The sequence below is a fragment of the Archocentrus centrarchus genome, unplaced genomic scaffold (genome assembly GCF_007364275.1).
Source record: "Archocentrus centrarchus isolate MPI-CPG fArcCen1 unplaced genomic scaffold, fArcCen1 scaffold_57_ctg1, whole genome shotgun sequence".
In the NCBI taxonomy this organism is placed as follows: domain Eukaryota; kingdom Metazoa; phylum Chordata; class Actinopteri; order Cichliformes; family Cichlidae; genus Archocentrus; species Archocentrus centrarchus.
In genome coordinates this window covers 476,625-492,471 of record NW_022060278.1, presented here as the reverse complement: position 1 = coordinate 492,471, position 15,847 = coordinate 476,625, and the positions used below count along the sequence as shown (strand labels likewise).

Below are 15,847 nucleotides of genomic sequence, written 5' to 3'. Positions count from 1 at the left end.
ATTTTCTTGTTCTGTTCTTGTTCTAAACTGAACTGCAGATAAACCAAAGGCTGAACTGAGAGCTGATAACACTGTTGTTCCAGTAGGGGGCAGTGTGACCCTGATCTGCTCTGTGAACCCATCATCATCATCATCATCATCATCATCATCTGGATGGAAATACTACTGGTACAGAGATGAGAAACACTCTGAACCTCTGACCACACAAGATGCAGTTTTCCTCTCAAATGGACAAATCAGAGTCTCACAGGAAGGACTCTACAGGTGCAGAGGAGGAAGAGGAGACCCAGTTTACTACACAGAGGACAGTCAGTCAGTCAGGATTGGGAAAACTGGTGAGTTCAAATTTAACACATTGTTAAATAATTTATGATTTAGGAAGCTGATGTGTTTCCCACCAGATGTCTGGTCTTAAATTGAATATTTTCAGCATTCATGTGTTCTTGTTGTTCTTTCTTGAACATTAACAGCCTCAAACAAAGCTGTTGTGACTCTGCATCCAAACTGGACTGAGATATACAGAGGAGAGACGATCACTGTCAGATGTGAGATCCATGGAGGAGACACTGAGTGGGATTATGAATGGGAAAGAAACAGCTACACAAAACTTGAAAATCAAAATGAATACAGGATTGAATCTGCTTTAACAGCTGACAGTGGAAACTACCGCTGTAAGGGCCGAATGAAAAGTTCACAGCATAAAAAAACAGAGTGGAGTGATTCAGTCACACTGACAGTTTCTGACAGTAAGTAGAGTCAAAGCTCCTTTAACCTGAGAATATAAACAGGCTGTAAAAATGTGTTTTTGTTAGTACATGTTGAGATCATTTCAGTCTTACATTTTGTGATAAGTATTTGGAGACAACATTAGGCAGGAACTTTCTGAGAAAACTGTTTTCCCACTAGAACCCCGTCCTGTCCTCACTGTGTCTCCATCATGGCTGAGTCCTGGAGCCTCAGTAACTCTGAACTGTGAGGTTGAACATCCGTCTGCAGGATGGAGCTTCTACTGGTATAAAGCTGTTCCTGATCTATCAGAGAAATCCTACAGTTATGAGCTGCTACCTGATGGCAGTGGGACTGCACAGGACTCCTACATCATTGATGGACAGACACACACAGCAGGATATGTGTGTAGAGCTGGAAGAGGAGACCCAGAGTATCACACTGATCACAGTGAACCAAAGTTTGTCTGGTCTGCAGGTCAGTTTGTTTCTCTCTGTCCTTTCAATAAGCTGATGTTATATTGTAATTTTTATCCATCAGTTTTCACAAAGATTCAGCTCATTAAAATATAATTTCCACAATGATAAAATGTCTGTACACAACTTTTCCTTTCTCTCTGAGATCAAACTGAATTTTATTTCTTTTTATATATTTTTCATATGATAACATAAAAAAAGAAAAATATGACATTTTAATAATTTTGTCATTGCAATGAGTACTTTTATTTTGGAGACTGAAACTCGGGTTACTGTTTGTAGTCATTATTTTTACTTACTGGACAAACTGGATTTGCATCAATGAAACACTTTGTTTAGTGGTTACAGTTAATAAGGAGTCAGCAGGCAGGTTATCAGCTCTGACAAAAGTAGAAAGAAGATTTATTTTCATTTCACTAATAAATTATATTATTGTTTATTCAAAATGTGTTAAACAGGTCAAACATACTTAAAGGGTATTTTGCTTTCAAGCAGGTTGCATGTTGGTAAAAGATTTCTCATTTCACAAATAACAGCTGCTGTTATTGTTTATTTAAAATAGACCTATGATTTAGTAAAAATTAGTTTGAGCAAAACAAACACTGCATCTTGTTGAAATGTTAGCAGTGACCTTCAAAAAAGAAAAACATAAAAGCAAATGAACATTTATATAATCAGTTTTTTCTCCACCGCTCTGAACTTTGTCTCCTCCCTGCATGTTTCCAGATGTTCATTCAGCAGCGTCTCTCACAGTGAGTCCTGACAGAGTGCAACACTTCACCTCTGACTCTGTCTCACTGACCTGTGAGGGAAACTCTGCTGAGTGGAGAGTGAAGAAGTTCACTGAGGACGGCCGACTGAACTCTGCCTGTAGGACAATGACTGGATCCACATGTAACATCAACACATCACAGTCAGGTACTGCAGTGTACTGGTGTGAGTCTGGATCAGGAGAGTTCAGCAGTGCAGTCAACATCACTGTACAGAGTATGTTATTATACATTTTCTTAAATGTTTTTTCCTTTATTTAAATCATTTAGAAATCACCTATTATGAACATGTCTCCAATTATCCTCCTGAATGTTTCATAATTCTGTGATAAAACAGACAAAATGATAATTTTAGGGATCTCAACTGAGTAGTAAAATGTTCTCGATTGTAGTTCTTATTTCACTCAATCAAAAATTTACATCTATATTTTACCCAGTGGCAAAAGTTAATGAGTTTTTTAAAATATATTTTCTTATTTAAAATAAATACACATGGTCTGAGGAACGTCTAAATATGTTTGTAGAGTAGAAACAACAATTTCCTCATTGTGGTGATTTAAACTCTTCCAGCCTGTAGCTCCTGTACTGTGTCTGTTATTGATGTTATTGAAGCTGTTATTGATCAGGCCAAAGTAATTTCAGTATTTACTGGATCCTCACTGTGGACTGTTAATGAAGAGACGGACACTGATTGTTTTTATCATTGTTATTACAGCTGTTTATCAGGTAAAAACATTATTTAAAAGCAAGAAAAAAATATTCAAGATCAGATATTAGATATTCATGATGAAAAGCATTTGTTCAATCTGTTCTTATTATTGTGTGTCAGCTTTTTCTAAAAGTCTGCACCAGCTGATCTGACTGAAACAATTGTGTTTGATTGTGTCACAGATGATCCTGATGCTCCTATCCTGGTGAGTCCTGTTCATCCTGTGACTGAAGGAGCTTCTGTTAGTCTGAGCTGCAGTTTGAGGACACAAAAAATACTTTCCAATGTGTTTTTCTACCACAATGACAAACTTATTCAAAGTGATACCCGAGAGGAGCTGAAGATCTCTGCAGTGTCAAAGTCTGATGAAGGTTTCTACAAGTGTGAATACTCAGGAAGAGAGTCACCACAGAGCTGGATGTTAGTTAAAGGTGAGCAGGATCAAAGATTTGATGAATATTTGGAAATGATTTTGATGACTCAGAAGGAAAATATCCAATATAATTACAGTTTATTAATAATTGTTGTTACACTAACTGTGTCAGCAGCTGACAGCTCTGTGTGGCTGATTGTTGGACTGGTTTGTGGAGTCTCTCTCCTCATTATTCTCCTGCTCTTGTTGTATCGCTGCAGAACGACCAACAGTGAGAACTTTTCCTTTACTTACTACAAACTCTTCATTCATTCAGATACACAAATGCATCATGAGGTCCGTGTGAAAGCAAATGTCTTCTTTCCATTTTTAATAAAGGTCCTGCTAATGAGCAGACGGTGAATCAGGATGAACATCAGCAGCAAGTGTACTCCTCTCTTCTTCATGGTTAGTTTTTCATCTACTTTAAAATATTCTGATGCTCTTTGCATCCAGACTGTAATTATTACATCTGCTGCAGTTTGAACTCTGTTGAAGGAAACAAGAATACTTGTTTGAAACTGTGTTTAAATTAGTATCACAGACATGAGGTGACTGATTTTCTCTGACCTGTAGGTGATCGTTGTGTCTATGAGACAATCAGAGGCTCTGAAAACACTGAAAATGGTAAAGTACACACTTTCATTAATACAGAGTTTGTGGAAGCTGGATGATTATACAATAACTGTGTTTAACATTAAAGTCAATAAGATGATTATTTTATATATTATATATGTGATTCAGCTCAAAGTCATTAACAAGACGAGTGAGTGCACAAACTCTGAGATTTGAAATGTAAAATCTACATTGTTAATTATTCTGACTGATAATAAATGCAAACAGAGGGTGTTTGTTTTTAAATGCTTTCATTTGATCACCTCAACAGGACAACGTGGTGACCCAGAGGAGAGCTCTGACTACTATAATGTGAATCCAAATTCAGCCACAGCTCTAAAATCTTAACAGCAGCTCTTTAGCTGTTTTTATCTTTTTCTCTTTAAAGGAACTTAAAAACTTGACGTCACTTTGAGTGAAAAGGAGCAGATTTTTCATTAAAAGCAATGATCCTGATAGCCTGAGTTTATATTTCCTTCAGAAAGAATCCCTCAGTGTGTTTCACTTGTTTCTCATTAGTCATAATATTAATGAACTTTAATGTGCTGTAGATCTGTTTTTATGGTGAACCCCAAGTTGCTCTCTGATGCAAGCATTGGAGTATGAATGTGTGTGAATGTTAGACATTTACAGCTTAGTTACTCATGGAAGTGCTTGTTTGAATATGGGTTGTATACGTGTTGTTGTAAACGTGTTGTATAAACGCTTTGAGTGCTCAGAGTAGAAAAGTGTTATATAAGAACTTATGTCATATCATAAATTTCTTTCTTGGAAACACTTTGTAACTTTGTTAAGAAAAGTGTTCTATAAATGTTGTTGTAATAAAGGGTTGTTTTAGATGTAGGGCAGGTTCGTGGGTAAGACCAGACCAGGATGAGGTATCGGTTAGGATACAGGAAGAATGAGGAGAGACGGATCTTCTGTTACCGGCTTGCCACCCAGTAGCTTTAATGATGTCTGAGTAATCAGTTTCTGGAATAACAAACAACGTAATCAATTACTGCTATTCTAACAGGAGAGAATGTAACTAAGTTGTCTCTAAATAGCATACATGTTTGGGTTCTACAATCTCCATAGAGTACCCGTTTAACCGCATATACAGGTATACATAAATACACACACACACACACGCGCGCGCGCTTACCTATGTATCAATAAGAGGACGTATCGGCCAATAGCTTACGTAACATGCCCCGAACGTAGTTTAACACAAACAACTGAATTAACACCATAATCACAATAATATTCATGCATGCCCCATCCCATGGAGACACAATTCCTCCCTGCCGGTCGGTAATGTCCCAGCGCATGTGCTGAACATGGATTAACAGAAGTCAGTCTGAACATTGCGCTGAACCCGGAAATGGGTCGCGCTGCGTGCGCTGAATAGAGTTATGAGTAGAACTTGATAACTCAAAGGACACTTACTTCTTGTCATTCACTTAGCTCTCAGAACATCCAGAAGGGGGGAATCACGCAGTCTATATGGCTCGGGCGATCGCACAGGGTTCGGTGTGGTGTGGTCGCCATTACACCCTCTCACAGTTCTCTCTCTCTCACCTGATACGCTAAGGACGATCATGCAACATCGGACAGGCTAGCTGCAAGATTTAAAGGGCCTGTACAGTTTCGGACCAGACCTTTCATACAGTTGTGTTGTTGTGTGTCAGAGTGAGCACATTTACAGCTGTTCAGTGTTTTGCATAAATCCACTGAAAGAGAGCGTTCATTTAAAGGCACTCATTGTTACTTAAACAGCTCAGAGGTTGTTGTTGAGTTGCTGTTTATTCTCACACGACACATACACATACACACACACACACACACGCACACACACACACACACACACTCACACATACACACACACACACACAGTGTAATTACAGTAAACTGAAGAGCTGCATACTTGAAAATTTCAGACAGCAGTGAGTTCATATCAGCTGTAAATATTTCTGCAATCACCACAATTTTTGTCTCCACTGATAAAAAACACACCTCTCAAATATAATCGCTGGACTGTGTTTAGAGCTGGTAACCAACAGAGGGCGCAAATTAGTCATAGTCCAAATGATTCATCTGGTTGGCTGGGTGTTAAATATTTCCCAGAGCTGTGATGATGAAGGTTAAAGACTTTGACTTCAGAGGTTGTCATTTACCACAGCGTGTTGCAGAAGCTAAATAATCCCCGTCTGTTGTTTGTAGCTCTTCACAACAGTTTCATTCATCCAGAGAAAGAATCAACCCCTCTGTGACAGTAAAAGGTGGTCATGAGTATAAAATGAAGGTGTGTGTATCAGAGGAGGGAAAACGTGTTTTTAGAACCAGAGTAATGTGGTGATATTTTTGTTTCATGTGGTTTATGTATTTATGAATAAAAACACTTTATTTATGTCAGTTTTATATGACAAATATTTTGGACTGTGTGAGTTTTTTCTGTTATTATGGACTTGTTATAGTGGTGTAATACCCAGAATGGCCTGTCAGAGGCAGTGGGGCGATCATACCTGGAGCCCTTTTATTTACAGACTCTCTTCATTCAGCTTAAACAACAAAAAGTGTGTGTGCTGGGTGTGTGGGGCCCTTTGTAATGCTGGTGGCCCTTTTCCTGCATCTGGAGGTGTAAATGTCTGTGGTGGTGGAGAAGCTGACTCCAACAGTCCAACAGTGCAGACTTCACCACTCTCTGCAGAGCTTTCCTCTTTGCTGCAGAGCAGCTTCAATGCCACACAGTGATGCAGGAGTACAGGACGCTCTCCACCACACATCTGTAGAATGAGGAGAGGACTGAACTTCCAAGTCCAGCACGCCTCAGCCTCTTGAGGAAGTAGAGAAGTTGGTGTGCCTTCCTGACCAGACTGGAAGTCTTGTTGCCCCAGGTGAGGTTGTTACTTAGGTTTACGCCCAACTATTTGAAGCTGGAGACCACTTTCCATCATTTCTGTGGGATATTGTGTGTCCTGTTGTATCACCTTTCTAATTTTCCTAGGTTTTCATCCATGGATTACAGCTGACATGTTTCCTTTATTTTCTGTCTCTTTTTAGGAGAGTTGGGGTGAAGATGGGTCTGCAGGGGAAGGTCAGCCCCTTGCAGGCCAAAGAAGTGAGACAGTTAAAAAAATTAAAAATGCAATTTATGTACACATCTGTAAGCAAATAAGAGTTTTCATGGAATAAGTTAATAAACTTCCATCCATCCATCCATCCATCCATCCATCCATCCATCCATCCATCCATCCATCCATCCATCTTCTTCTGGGGCAGCAGCCTAAGCAGAGAACTCTAGACTTCCCTCTCCTCAGTTGTTGGGAATTATTTTTATTACTTTGATATTTCTCATTTATATTTAAGGCCTTGGTGGGATTCAGGTACATCTTTGGTTCACATGACATTGCCACCTCGTGGTGTATTTTAGGTAACTTTATGACAGTGGGCCTCCCAAAAGTTGAGCTCTGCAGATCTGCCAGAGCTGTTGTAAACTACTGGGTACTCTGGGGACGTGTGTTTCTTTCCTGGGAAGAAAGTTAGTAAAATGTGATTGGCTGGGGTTCAAATTTCGGGGAGGGGGTGACAATTTATGAAAATTGAGAGGGATGAAAGGAGAGTGGGCAGTTACCATCTTCAGGTTATAAAATGATGCTCTTTGTCTCTCTCTCTTGCTCTGCTCTTCTTCTCTTCCTGTCTCTGCATCTTTCTCGGTTTCTCTCTTCCCTTTTCTCTTCTTCTTTCTCCTCTCCTCTTTGTGTGTGTGAGTATTCTTGTCTTATATTCTGTTACTGTCTGTGTTTTGTGTAACCAATATGTCTAATAAACAGCCTGCATTGGAGCCTGCTCATCCCTGTGATTTTTCTTTTGGAAACTTTAGTTTTAATTGAGTCTTATACAGGATTGAATCTACTTCATTTCGGCCATAAAGGAACAAATCACGATCCAACACAGCCACCTCCTCCAGTTTATCTGGGTGACCCCAAGGCGTCCCCAGAGAGATATAATCTCTTCAGTATGTCCTGGGTCTGCCCTGGGGCCTCCTCCCAGTAGGACATGCCCAGAACACCTCACTCAGGAGGTGTCCAGGAGGCATCCTAGTCAGATGACTGAACCACCTGACCTGGCTCCTTTTGATGTGTAGGAGTAGTAGCTCTACTCTGAGCCCCTCCTGAATGGCTGCAGTCCTCAACCAATCTCTAAGGGAGGGGCCAACCACCCTTCAGACAAAGCTAATTTCCACCGCTTGTATCTGCGGTCACGTCGTTCAGCTACTACCCGTAGCTCGTGACCATAGGTGAGGGTAGGGACGTAGATCAGTCAGTAAATTGAAAGCTGTGTTTTTATGCTCAGCACTCACTTCACCAGGACAGATCAGTGCAGTGCAGACACTGAACTGATCCAGCTGAAATTCTCCCGCTCCTCATTTACTCGTGAACAAGACCCAGAGATACTTAAACTTAGGGCAGCAACTCATCCCTGACCTAGAGTGGGCACTCCATCCTTTTCCAGCTGAAGACCATGGCCTCAGACTGGAGGTGCTCATTCTCATTCCTGCTGTGTCACACTCGGCTGTGAACTGCTCCAGTTCAAGCTGGAGGTCACCACCTAATGAAGCCAACAGGACCACATCATCTGCAAAAAGCAGAGATGAGATTCTGAGGCCAACAAGCTGGAAGCCTTCTGTCACTTAACTACGCCTAGAAATTCTGTCCATAAAAATTACAGAATCGGTGACACAGGGCAGCCCTGGCACAGTCCAGCACCCATTGGAAACTGTCGGCAATGTGGACCAAGCCACCAGGGGACACAGCCGAATGCTTTCTCCAAGTCCACCAAATGCACGTAAACTGGTTGGCCAAGCTTCCACACACACTCAAATATCTTTGAGAGGATTCAAAGCTGGTCCAGGGTCCAACAACCAGGTCAAAAACTGCATTGTTTCTCCTCAATCTGATGGTCCATTAACGGACCACCTCTACTTTCCAGCACCCTGGCATAGACTTTCCTGGGAAGGCTGAAGAGTGTGATCCCCTGGTAGTTTGAGCACACCCTCCAGTCCCCATTCTTAAAGGGGACAAATCATGAGGATGAACTTCTGGAGCACAAGACTAGATTGTTGTCATGGCCTGGGCAGGCTCAGGGCTTTTGTTTCTTTTCCTTCTCCTCTCACCAGTTTTTTTTTTCAGTTCTTTTTCTCTATACAGGTGGGCAGATGAGTCCCTGGGTCCACGCCTGGGTGTGGCTGTCTCTCTAATTGCCTTCCATACCTGTTCGTAATCTCCTCCTCATCATCATCCAGGTTATTCAGTGGCTGGAAGGACTGCAGATCTCCACCAGATCGTTACACCTCCCATGGTGGTAATTAGACTCTCCATGTTTGCATCTCAGTTCTCTGCATTTGTTAATTTCATCTCTCTGTCTGCCTTCTAGTCGCCTGCTCTGAGCTCACTCTGTGAACCTGATTTCTGATTTACCTGCATTCCCAAAAGGTGCCACTCAAGCCTCCTGTCACACTCACATACCTGCCACTCCCCACTCATTTCCCCCTGCTGGATACCTGCCTCTCGACCCAGAACCTATCCAACGATTCACGTCCGGCTAATCCAAAAATCTCCACTGTACCAATAACCAGTTTCCTCTTCTGTGCCACCCTCCAGTCCCGAGAACTCTTCATTAACTTCCTCAATAAACCTTTAAAAACTGCTGTCAGTGAGCTCAGTGTGTCTTTGTGCTAATATGACAACTGTTTTTGACCTGTTTGTCCATTGATTAAATCTCTTAAAAGACTTTGCAAATGAATAAACCTGTATACGTTTTATTAATGTAAAACTTTTAACACACTTACAAAATAAAAAAATAATAGAAATCAGACCTGCACAGGTACACAGTGATAGGTTTTCATTAAGCAGTAATGTGAAGCAATATAGAAGATCAAACTGCAAACTTGAAAATACAGAGTAATATCTTTGTTCTTCTGAGCAGCCTGCACTGCCTACATGTGTGTTAAAGACTGTTGCTGGTTACTCTCTATTCTCCCTCAGGTTTATTTTTATCTTCTAAAAAAACTCTGATTTCTGTCTGAGCCACCAAGCAAAGAGGAAATGCAGCCTGTGGTTTCAGCCAAAAGTCTTCCTTTGGCAGATGTCTTGTTTTATGTCATCAGCACAGAGCAGAGTTAACAAGGAACACAGACAAAGAGCACAGTGGGAATTTCACTTTGCTCTCTGTTTGCATGGCACGTTTTTATGTTATCTGTCTGTACTGGAATAATAGTAATAATTATCACTGCTACATTTAAGTATGCATGACCCTGTATGAAAACAGGTTAAAAATAGAGTCATTGTGGTGATGACACATGCTGGACTACAGTAAAAAAAACTATGAGCATCCAGAGAAACTGTGAAAGTTGTTTTCTCACGCTCAGAAACAGCTGCGTTTAAAAGACTGTGCATGAAAATGCTGTTAATGTTCCTACACACACACACACACACACACACACACACACACACACACACACACACACACACACACACACACACAGACAGACAGACAGACAGACAGATATGTGCATTACTCACAGCCTTGGCTAACCAATTGAAGAGGTATTCCGGAGAGATAGAAGCCAGAAGAATAAACCAGATGTTCTCCACTGAACCACTTCAGGTGTACTCGTGTAATCTAAGTGGCAGAAACAACACCCCACCAATGCCCCACCAACGCTGCAGACGGAGTAATCCCGGCAGAGCATATAGGAGAAGAATGCAAAACACAACACCATTGCTCAGTGGTTAGTGGATCCAAGAACAGACCACAGCAACCTCCCTGAACAGGATCCAGTAAGTATGACAGTGGCAGACATCCAAAAAAGTGTCTTACATATGAAGAATCAGACAGCACCAGGCCCTGACATGATTCACACCTAATGGCAAAAGAAGCCGACTGCAGAAATGAAGCACGTGCTAAAAGCTAAGACACACCTGGAATGGCTGACTGAAGGCGGACTGTCCTGATCCCCAAGGATCTGCAGAAGGGACCGGTCCCATCCAACTACCATCAACTTTAAACCAATTTCACAATTGACCATCAAGTGTGGGATTTACCAAGGAGATGCTCCTTACCCACTGCTGTTTTGCATAGACCTGAACCTCCTAGGCTAGATCATCAACAACTGGTTACGGATACCAGCTATTGAACGGAGCAAACATCAGCCACCTCCTCTACATGGATGACATCAAGCTGTACGCCAGGAGTAAACAAGACATTGATTCACTGATCCACACCACTAGGATCGAACATCATTCAGACTGGAAAAGTGAAGTCAGATGTTAACAAAGAGAAGGAAGGTAGTCAGAACCGAGGGGATTGTACTACCAGAAGGCAACATTGCAGACATTGAGGACAGCTAAAAGTGCCTTGGAATCCCGGCTAATGGGAACAATGAAGAGGCTGCTAGGAAAACTGCAACCGCCAAGTACATGCAGAGAGTAAGGCAAGTCCCGAAGAGTCAACTGAATGGGAAGAACAAGATCTGGGCAATCAACACCTACACCTTGCCAGTTGTCAGATACTCTGCTGGGATAATAAACTGGCCAAAGGAGGAAATAGAAGCCACTGACATCAAGACAAGAAAGCTCCTTACCATCCATGGAGGGTTTCAGTTCTTAGGTGACACAAAATTACAGTATACAACAAAAAAGCAGTTAATTAAAATTATGGTGATACGTTGCATTAGTGTCAATGTGCAGTTTCAGGTGCAATTGCTTTGGTTGCCAGCAGATTGTGACTGTTGCCTGTAGTTTTTCATGTTTGTCTGCACATAACAATTAGTACCAAGGAGAAAGATAAAAGTTAGACCTTTTGAAAACTTGATTGCAGGGCTGAGAACTTTTACTTTGAAGGAGGACCTTCTCCACTTCCTGTTTGCGTCCACGTTTTCAAGTTTTAATACAGCTCAGTGAGCAGTGTTTGTAGACAAGTCAATCACTATATAAACTACTGGCAAGTGCAGCAATATGCTAGCAACTGTGATATATTCTAGTGAGCACTTGGTGCTCGATTATGTTGGACTGTCAAGATCACTATGTTCTGATATTGATTACTAATGTTGAGATACCAAGTATAAGAGTTGTACTACATCCTCGCCTCTGTGAATGATTGTTAAGGTTATACACGACCCTCACCAAGTACATAGTGAGTACAAAGACTACAAAGGCAACCAAAGCAATCACAAGGAGGTTTTTGCCAACCAGTTGGGCAACACAAGTTTTTTCTAGCAGGGGGTGGTTTCCAGGGGGTCCCTGACAGGTCTGTAGGCCTGTGTGACTGCAACATTAGCAATCATTTTCCCAGCAACCTCCATCAATCACTCTTTTCCTGATGACCAGTGGTTGCCAGATGGTTGCAGACCAGTCTCTAGCCCCAGATACACAGTCTCCTTGATCCTACATTGTCACCATGAATGCCACACACCCAAAATGGAGGACAAGTTAACACTATAACGCCGCCAATCGCCACTGAAGCACCCGTTACGTGCCCTTACCTGCAGTGAACAGCTGTTTAAGGCTGAGTGTATCATCACTTAGCCAGCTGACCAAAGGAACTTTGAATTACAGTAATTCTGTGACCGTTTGACCTATCAGAAAAATACAAACAGTTTCTGAAAGCTGAGAAAATGCACTTCACACACAATCTGGAATCATCATGGTAATTGCCGCCGGAAGTCCTTGAACAGCAGCAATTTTTAAGTACGTTGTGTCACAGTTGAGACTTTCTGCGTTATAGGGTTAATATCATGTTGTTAGTGGTCACATGTCTGCAACACCTCAATACAATCAGGCTTCAACTAGAGGAGTCAGCCCCTTCTGGCCATTATGAACAATGCAGGCTTGAATAAAACATCAATATTAATCCATTTGAGCTGTGAGGATTGTCAACATCATGTAAAAATGTTGTTCTGTTGTGTTACATTTGTGTAAAGAGATCATCAAAGTACATCATTGTACATCCATTTAAAATCCAGCAAGTTATTTTCTTATTTCGACCTGCTGATGAATCGACTCACATACTTGTCTTCAGCTCAAACACCATGACAAGAAGGGTCGCTTTAAAAAAAAGATGCATGTGTAATGGAAAATACTGTGTGAATATTTCTGTGTGGTGTAACTGTGGTGACCACTTAGCTGCAGGCTTATCTGTACCATCTCTGCACTTTAAAAATAACAACAATGACCTCATTGTTTCTTCATCAGCCTGCAGAACTAAAATGAGGAAGAACAACTGAAGCTAAATGTGTGCTGCCTTCCAGGTAACATGTTTCAGCCCTGATAGCTGACAGCAGAGAGAGCTCAGCTTGTTGTTCTCACACTGCTGCAGACATGAAAAATACCATTAATGTCTTCATGGAATCCAGTCACTTTATTAAATAACGTCTGCTCACATCAACTGTGCTTTAATTACCAAATTAGCCATTTATACTTATTCAACTAAAAAAAACCCACTTCTACAAACACATTAGCTTCTTCCTATCAAACCTCTTTATTATAAAGAGATATAAAACTGGTTCCACATAAATTCTGTTATCTGGCCTCTGTTTTTGAGCTCCTACAACCAGTTTACTAAATTATTATTATTTTTTTATTTTAAATAAACAATTACAAACTATAATTGAAAATAATGAATGCATCTCGTAATCTTTTAGAGATAATTCAGTCATATTGTAGATACACACCACAGTTTTTCTGATGTATTCTGTATACTTACAGAATACATACAGTATTCTGTATACTATCTACTTCACACACTGCATGGTTAAAATCAGGAAGTAGCCGGATTCCAGCTGATCTTGTTGGTCCCAATTTAAAGTTGGCGCCTCCAGTCTGGAACCAATGACCATCTGTCACTGTGAGCTTACACACTCAAAAACACAGAAGACAATGAACAGCACTGGGAGGAACAAACACAACACACAATAAAACATGACCTGGGTCATAATAGGGGTCATGTAGACAGACCCAAACTGCATGAAATGTTGGGCACGTCTGGACCCTGCACTGTGGGACTCACATGGAGTGGGCTGCCCACACTAAGCATGAGGGAAGTGGGTGCAGCTGGAAAACACAGGTGAACAAAATAACACTAATGACACAGGGGAAGCAAAATAGAACACAACACACAGGGAAAAGAATATCAAAATAAAACAGGAAGTAAGAAAGAAACAGAGACACGGACTAGACACTACACACTGGAAACACTGGAGAACTAGAAATCAAAACAGGTCTGCATCCTGACTCCATGTGGAAAATAATTTCCACAGACTGAAAAATCTGATTGTTGATCAGAAAGACAGAAAATGAAGCTATCACTGAGGGTGGGGGTTCTTGGATGGTTCACACAGTGTAAAGGACATTGCATCACATCAACCACACAACTAAAATTTGCTGAAGAAGATAAGAGGAAGCTTGATGAATACTGGGAGCTCACTTTGGTCACTGAGAACAAATAAATGTGTTCCAATGGAGTCCAGAACAGGACTGTGAGTGCAGAGTCCTGGAGGTCCTGGAGGTGTGATGACAAAGAGCTGAGAGAAATATGTTAGAGAGATGACATTTATAGATGGCACCATGAATAATGATCAATTTACCAAAACACTGGCTGAGAAGATGACTTTCAGTCAGCAGAAACCTGCAGAAGAAGAAAATTTACAATCACGACCCACAGGACACGACAAAAAAGACTAAAACTATGAGCTGCAAAGTCTGTCACCTGACTTGAAGCAACACAACACATTTGTACATTTTAGAGAAAAGTAACAGCAAAACACAAGAAACACACTGGTGTGTTTGAGGGTGGACAGGAAATGTGAACACGTCACCAACTGCTGCGGTCAAAGCTACAGGAGCTGTTTGAGGTTGGTGTGAAAGGAAGGAAGCACAGAGAGGTGATAGAAGAAGAAGTCAGAGTCAAACTCTGGTCTCATCCATACTCAGTGCAGCTTCTCTTTCTTCTGCATTTATTATTCACACAGTGAAACACTTTGAGCTCAGCTGTGGGTCAGAGTGCAGCAGGGCTGGACGTGAGGATGAAGCACATTTTACTCTGCATGACGGGGTTATTCTGTAAGTCCACTTCTGACTCTCTTTGTTTCAGCAGCACCGATTAACAGCATTTTCCCTCCACTGTGAGAATTACAGTGTATCACTGCTTTAACCTGCTTCTCTGAGAACTTCAAGCATACTTGTGATTCTCAGCACTGATGAAACTAAATGTTGGCTGGTGCTTTGGCTCAGTTCAAACTGGAACATTGAGTTAGATACGCTGCTGCTTTCTGCACCAGTTACAGTCACTGCACACTGTATTAATGTTGTTGAACTTATTGTGTTCATTGCTCTGAAAATGGACTTTGATATTTGAAATATTTATTGTGAAGGTTTTTTTCCTGTGAGCCTGTCTAACAACTAATGTTCCAGGAACACAGAAATGTGGTGCTGAGATGTTACTGTGTGAAAACTGACCTTAAAAAGCTTCAGTTAGATTCATGTTGATTTGAATTTTGTAAGTTGTTTAATATCTGATGAGGTTTCTTCATTATTTCAGTGCTCAGTACACTCATCTATGGAAATGCTGAAGGTGAGAAATATTTTTCTTCCTGTTTATATAATGTGTGCAGCAACCAGAGGTCAGTCAGTCACAGTCCTGCCTGAAGATTTTAATAATGAGTCCTATTATGAATTCTCACACTTACAGTTCATTAAAGTGTTGAGGTGTCTATCTACCTCTGTATGAATGTGAAGGCGCCTCTAAGAGCCGTGAAAGTCTTCACACACACATGGGTAACAAATGAAAATAACTATATCATGTATCATATACACAGCTTCACTGCAGCGTGACAAGTGTGGGGACTAAACTGAAAGAATGGACACAGTTCTCCAGAAATATTCCCCCATTTGATGTTTTGATGATAACAGTTGAAATTAGAAGCTGTTTAATATGAAACTCCAAACTTCACTGACTTTCAGCTGTGTTGGATATTTTTACTGGAAATCTGTTCACTGTAATTTACATCAAATACTTTGAGTTTATTATTCAGTATTTCTAACGTCATCATTTATCTAAGTGTTTCTGCAGAGTTACTAATTTCTGTGTTGGTAGCTACATT

General features: G+C 40.9%; 1 long non-coding RNA gene and 1 pseudogene across 1 annotated transcript; both read right to left on the bottom strand.

Annotated features, from left to right (window-relative positions):
• LOC115777559 (obscurin-like) overlaps positions 1 to 15,847 on the bottom strand; it is a 698,358-nt pseudogene that overhangs the window by 574,601 nt on the left and 107,910 nt on the right.
• On the bottom strand, positions 2,695 to 5,268 carry LOC115777572 (uncharacterized). Its single transcript, XR_004019640.1, has 4 exons — positions 5,137 to 5,268; positions 4,578 to 4,680; positions 3,664 to 3,711; positions 2,695 to 3,582 (listed from the first exon to the last, which is right to left on the bottom strand). It is a non-coding gene; the product is annotated as an uncharacterized LOC115777572 (long non-coding RNA).